Raw genomic sequence first — 6827 nt, 5'->3', positions numbered from 1 at the left:
AGCAAGGAAAAAGAGGTGGGTGGTGTTTGTTTTTTTTGGCATACAGAGAATCATACAATAATCAAGTCCACCACCCCCCCTGCTCAAGGCAAGAATCCAAATCAAAGCAGACCTGATAGATTGTCTCTTGAATGCTCCCAACATTAAGAGCACCTCACCACCTCCCAAGATCGTGAGTCCCATTGTCATACTGCTTTAACAGTTAGGAAGTTTTTCCTGATATTCTTGCTGCTTCTCGCTCTACCCAAGAAGCAGAGGGGGGGGGGAAATATCTGTCTCAGAGATTTAGCTACAGCCTGATCATAGACTCATGAAGTTGGAAGGGGCCTATAAGGCCATTGAGCCCAACTCCTTGCTCAATACAGGAAAACAAATAATTACCCAGGAGAAAAAATTTTTTTAAGAATCCCAGTGACTTCCAGGAATTCTTGGGAATTATTTCTGGCAGTGAACAGATATTGAAAATGCCTGTCCTGGGGAGGATCTGGCAATTCCCTCGGAGGACACACTGATTCCTGTGCAGGAATTACAGTGGTGCCTCACTTAACGGGCGCACAGTAGAACGATGAATCCGCATAGCGAGGGGGTTTTTTCAATCGCAACTGCGATCGCAAAGCGATGGCCTCTATGGCCGAAATTCGCATAGCGAAGGTCGGTAAGCGTTTCGCTTACCGACCTTCGCTTTGCGACCTGCGGATCACCTGTTCGGCGGCTCCAAAATGGCCGCCGGAAGCCCCGAAATGGCCGTGCGCAGCGTTTTTGCGCCCTTGGTAAGCGAGGGGAGGGCGCAAAAATGGCTGCCGGCCACAGGAAAACATCGCTGAACGGTGAGTTTTCGGCCCATTTGGAACGGATTAAACTATGTTTAATGCGTTCCAATGGGTTTTCTTGATCCGTTCAGCGATGTTTTCACATAGCGAGGGTTAATCCGGAACGGATTAACCTCGCTATGCGAGGCACCACTGTAGTTACATCTGCAGGATTTCACTTACAGGGAACATAGAAAGGTAATAAATAAAACTCTTCTTTCCAGGATGTTAGGAACTCCGGCCTAGCTAGGGACGGTCCCATCAGAACCTCTCTGCATGACAAAACTGGAAGAATAGTTGAGAATGAGATAACTAATAAGAATTCGTCATTATTGTCACTATGGATGCATCTTAAAGACTGGCATGTTTTGTTCTGAAGCTACAGTGTATTCTTTTGTACCTTGCAACTCATGTCTTACAGGTGAACAGGTGCACTTTAAGAAAATACATACCCCCGTCAAGGAGAGGATGTCTACGAATAATGTTCCTAATCTGACAAATGAGTGCAATCTTGTATAGATTAGGAAGCCTATTTTTTTTAAAAAAATACACATATTTGTGAAGACTTTGTGAAAGAAAGAAACACACACAGAGAGAGGCCTAGAAATGGAGGAAGAAACAAGCAGAAGCAATACGAACAGAACAGAAGTGGGAAAGGAATAAAGTCTGTGGAACTGAATTTGTGAAATGCATGGCTTTGTAGCTCTGGCAATAATTCCATATCTAGAAGGAGTGCACTTTTAAGAGGAAAATATTATCTCTTTGGAGGATCTCCATTCTCTTACATTTCATACATTGATACAAAAGCTTGGAGATATTGGGTTTTGGAAGATACCATTTGGAACTTTGTAGAACTCCCAAAATGACCTAGGACGGCCTTTTGGCTCGTGAATTCTGGGAGTTATAGTCCAAAAAAGAGGAGAAATATGTTTCATAGCTCTGACTGACACAATGAAAGTTAGGTTTGGGACTATTTACTTATTTCACACGCTGTCTCTCTCCATACAGGGGGAATCAAGGCAGCTTACAACATGATTTTTTTTTTCAAAAGCAGACGCAGCTAAAAACATACCAACTGACAGTATTATCCGTGCAGTTAAGCAAGCTCTCATATTAAAATGAGCGTGGAGTTAATGCAGTTTGAGGTTGGAAGCAGATCAGAAAGACAGAAAAAGTACGAAGTTCAACACCCATCGCTTTCCTTAGAAATGAGCTCAACGGTTTGAGAGCAGACACCTCGCCAGACACCTCCAGTTTTGGACAGACTGCCTGAGATGTCCAAAAAGTTACATTTTCTACACCTCTGCGGTCTATTGCTCGCTCTACCAGATACACGAGCAGTCCATGTTTTCGGAATTCCCAGCGGCGTCTTTTGGAGCCATGATGCTGGAGTGCGTAGACGCGCCGTCTGTTCAAACACGGCTTGTCTAATGTTTTGAAAGAAATGCTGCTCCTGTCGTTTTTCCTGACACCGGTTGTTAATCAACGTTAAATTATGCATTCTCTATTAGACAGGTCCCACACATTACTGAACAGAGAGGTAACGTTAGCTTCTCCCGTAATTGTTGCGCACATAAAAACTCCATGGATTGACTCCATTAGTTAAACTGGATAAATCATATTTGCTGTTGTCACTTTGTTCTTTTATTTGTGTTCTGTCGCTCGCGGGACTGCAGTAACATTCGACTGACTGATGTTACATCTCATCTGCGTCCTACTGCTTAGGTACCCTCGCGTGAAGTGCGACGGCATAAATCACAGGGCAGGATAGCTGCTCGTTAAGGAGCGCTGCTTGTATTCCTCGCCATGCACTAGCCACATGACTTGGCACAAGGCAAAGAATACAAGCAGCAACTCCTTAACAGGCAACGGGTTTTTCCGAGTTTTTAGGCCACCACAATTCTCTGTGATGGGAGTTCTACCTACCCTGCAGGACTCGGGGAAAGGGACTTGAGACTCAGATTTAGGGCTTGGGACTTGGACCTTGAGACTCGAACTCGGGACTCGGTCCAAAAGATTCACACTAGGACCTGGGAGTGAATCCCAAAGACTTGCCAACATCTCTGCAGGCAGCTGACAGACACCTCAGTGTGATCCACCTGGGAGCAGGGCCTAAATGAGAATCCTTGGAGGCTTAGCTAGGCCAAGTGTCCAGTTCTTGTCTCCCTCCATGCCAGCTGGGAGCCTTCTTTCTAAGCTTGAGTGCTGCCTGGCCTAGATGCCAGTGTATGCAATTGTCACCCTTATAGGTTCACCTCATAGCAGTGGGACTGAAAAAGAGCAGGGCTGTGGATAAGAGATTTGAATCAGAAAGAGCAGGAGAGCTGAAGAGCGGGGAGCTGCTGTTGCCACTTAGCCTGCTAAGGCTCTTGCCAACTTGGTCTAGGTATAATTCCTATATGTTTATGTTGGAGGGGGGGAACCCACACAGTGCACTCATGTATATGCAACTGAATTGATATTTTATTCTAGAGTTTTGAAGACCTTCCACGCGGAGCTGATTCTTCTGTGTTAGGAATGCCCAAGCCAGGTGAAGAAGATTTTTGTCTGAATTTGAATTCGAAAAGCCACTTCAGCTTTGCAGTTCTACAAGCAACTTTGGCGCTGTTGCTGGGGTTTGGGGTGCACAAATTGTAGCATTTTGTTGTTATAATTGCTCGTGTTGTCTGTTCTGCCACAGTGAATAAGAAGAGAGTCATCCTTATTTATTATTTATTTATTTACAATATTTTTTAGCTGCACCATTACCAGCGGCTTCTGGGCAGCTTTAGAAAGATATCGAAGTAAACAAAGAGCTTCCTAGTATTCAAACGTGTTACACTTTTGTTTAGAACAGACCTGCCTTTTTTTTTTCCAATTTTAGGAATATTTGTTATATTTAAAGCTTGGAAGCCCCTATGAAAAATACTGGCTGCTATGCTCAATTAGCGCAGAAGCCATTAGCTAAAGTTCTTCCCCTTTCAACATATTAGTATACGGTGAGTAGTTTAAAAAGAAAAAGAAAAATTGAATTCGAATTGTCTCTTAAATCCCTGGTTAACTCCGGCTTAAATCATGCCCAAGGTTCAGAGGTAATTGGCTTGATTATAGATCCCTCGCAGACAACGCTTCCGGAGAGAGGTGCCTTTTCCCACTGATGAATTTTTTCCTCTGTTTAGTAATTACTAGAATCTGAATTATTCAGCAATAATTTTGTATAACAAATGAAGTTTCCTGTTCTTTAATTACAGCAGAGAAGTGGCAGCGTGTGTGCGCGTGTGTTTGTATGTGTTCATGCACCCACTAAATTATTCACCACTTATCATCTCCACGACTGGCTATTAAGACGTATTACTCGCCAGATGAAACCGACCTCCTTGGAATGTGTTAAATTATAGATACCTCTTTTTGAGAAATCATAGCACATCTTGGCCCTTCTAACCTCCCCCCCCCCTTCCACAGGCCACTGGCCTTTCTCCAACAGGGATTAGAAAAACCTCAACTCCGGTGTAACAAAATTATTACGAAGAAGCGAGCATAAACAACCTTTCCATGATTTAATGCCAAAGCGCAGCCATCAAACGAGATCAAGAGCAGAACGCGTGCTGGGAAAAGGCGTTGTGATGTGACGTTGTGGAATATAAAGGAAAGAAGGGGTGTACTGATTTTGTGGCGGTGGTTGTTTTGCTGTATGTAACACGCGTGCTAATGGAGCCCCTCCTGGCAGGAGCAGTATATCATACAGTGCCAGATGCCGAGAGGAAAAAGCAGGGGGGAAAGGTAACTGCTTTTGGACCCTCCTGGAGGGTTTGATAAATCTTTGATATCTATCACATCTCCATGCCAGGGATTCTACTTATGCAATTTCCTCTTTATTATGCATGCAAGAGATATTTGAATCTCTTTCCCCCCTCTCTCTCTTTAAAAATCTCCTTTTAAAAGCCAGTCTTTTAGGTCAAACTGCATTTCAAAGGGATGTGCTGGAATGAGAGAGAGAGAATAAAAAATACCGGTTTCATGGGATCAGGTAATAATAGCTGCTAATATTGGAGGAAACCATCTCTGTCTGCCTAGAGGTGTGCAATTGGGGGTGGGCCTTTTTTTTTCAGCTATGATTGAGGCCCCAAACTTTGGGGCTGGATATATTTTGTATTAATTAGTCCCCTTCTTTCGAAACTGTGAATTGGCGCTGGGTCTTGCATGAGGATGTGCCACTAGATGGCACTGTGGAGCCACTGGTGACATCCAGACACTCCCTAGTCATGATTCATTTTCCTTAACACCTAAGAAAGGGGTTTTTTTGGGGGCGGGGGGAGAAGACCTTTCTTTGTCTTACATTCTGTGTTCAAAACCAGGAAGGAACAAATATGTGTTCCATCTGCCTTGCAATGATATTCATATCTCTTTTCTTTCAAAGATCTTACTTTTTTGTTTTCCAGCCTTGCAGGCTGCCTTTTGCAGGTTTGACTGGGAGGGGCCTTAGTGGGCTGGTGGGGGGGGTGACTGCCAGTGTATCCAGGACTCACCAGTGGCTCCTTCCCTGCCTTTGAATTCAAAGAGAGCCCCACCTCTCCGTTCCGAGCAGATATTTCCCCTCATCTGAGTCTGTGGAAGTCTGTTGCTGAAAGTCAACCACGTTTATCAGATTGCTGTTGGATCGGTTTAAGTGTAAGTAATGGGACGAAGCAGACCGCCGAAGAATGGATGCCTTTGAATTGTGGTGCTGGAGGAGGCTCTTGAGAATTCCCTGGACTGCAAGGAGAACAAACCTATCAGTTCTAAAGGAAATCAACCCTGAATGCTCACTTGAAGGACAGATCCTGAAGCTGAGGCTCCAGTACTTTGGCCATCTCATGAGAAGAGAATACTCCCTGGAAAAGACCTTGATGTTGGGAAAGTGTGACGGCAAGAGAAGGGGACCACCGAGGATGAGATGGCTGGACAGTGTCTGCAAAGCAACCAACATGAATCTGACCCAACTCCGGGAGGCAGTGGAAGATAGGAGGGCCTGGTGTGCTCTGGTCCATGGGGTCACGAAGAGTTGGACACGACTAAACGACTAAACGACGACAACGAATGGGACTTTTAATTCTTCCTCCTAATAACGTCTCCGAGTATGTTATTGAGACAGTAAGCGCCAGTTGATGAGAAAAGGGGCAGACTACTCAGGGGGGAACTTGAAGCTATTCTGCTCTGTGCTCCCACTGCGCAGCTAGAAGAATTTAACCAAAATTCAAAACACTGCAGCGGATCTGAGAATCGCATTCTTCCCCCCCTCCTTTCTGGAGTAGTCATAGCTGCCAACAACTCAGACTCTGAGACTTATTTCAGGAGGGGGAAAGGGAAGAAAGGAGGAGATGCTCTTTTCGTGTGGTCCAGAGAGATGACACTGACATTTGTATGTTACCCGGGTTGGATAGTCTCCTTCTGAAGCACACAGCCTGTGACTCAAGTCATTTCCAGGATGCATTTCACCGTTGTTCCTGCCGCATCATCTCCTGGGAGGGAGAGGGAGCCGAAAGGTCTCTTCTTGAGACCGTTCCTTCCTTCCAGGTACAGCTGTCTTTTGCATTAGCCATATGATCTTGGAGGAAAAGGCAGGTGGGAAACAGCGCTGTGCTCCAGACGTGGGCACCACCAGCACCGGGCACGGGTGGGGGAGCCACGGAGGCTCCAGAGGCAGAAGACGGTCTCCCTCTTCCTGGCTTTCTCTGGACTCTGTTGCTTCCTTCCCCTTTTTTGAAAACCAAACAAAAAAACCCCCCAAAAATCCAGTTTTTTCCCCCCCAGAGGCAAAAAGGCTACTTGGAGGAGTTGAAAAAAAAATCTACCCACCAGCAACAGCACCGAAATAGATCAGAGGATGACGTTGTCCCTTTCTTGTCTTGGCCCAGGCCAGACAGGAGGAGTGGACTTTAAAAAGCTGACCAGTCATGCCCCCCGTAAACTCCTCCCGGTTTTTCCGCTCCTGCTTTTGCCCAGAACAGGCCTTGCTCTCACCTCTTTCTGGCTCTCTATAATGCTCCTGTCTTTCAAATT

At 45.4% G+C, this 6827-nt stretch overlaps 1 long non-coding RNA gene across 1 annotated transcript in view; it reads left to right on the top strand.

The window, feature by feature from the left end:
* Window positions 1-6827, top strand: part of LOC144584837 (uncharacterized) — a 109837-nt gene that overhangs the window by 60658 nt on the left and 42352 nt on the right. The gene's annotated exons all lie outside the window — the stretch shown is intronic.

Source organism: Pogona vitticeps, chromosome 15, assembly GCF_051106095.1.
Source record: "Pogona vitticeps strain Pit_001003342236 chromosome 15, PviZW2.1, whole genome shotgun sequence".
Lineage (NCBI taxonomy): Eukaryota > Metazoa > Chordata > Lepidosauria > Squamata > Agamidae > Pogona > Pogona vitticeps.
The sequence above is the reverse complement of the archived record's forward strand: the minus strand, read 5'-3'. Positions and strand labels throughout refer to the sequence as shown.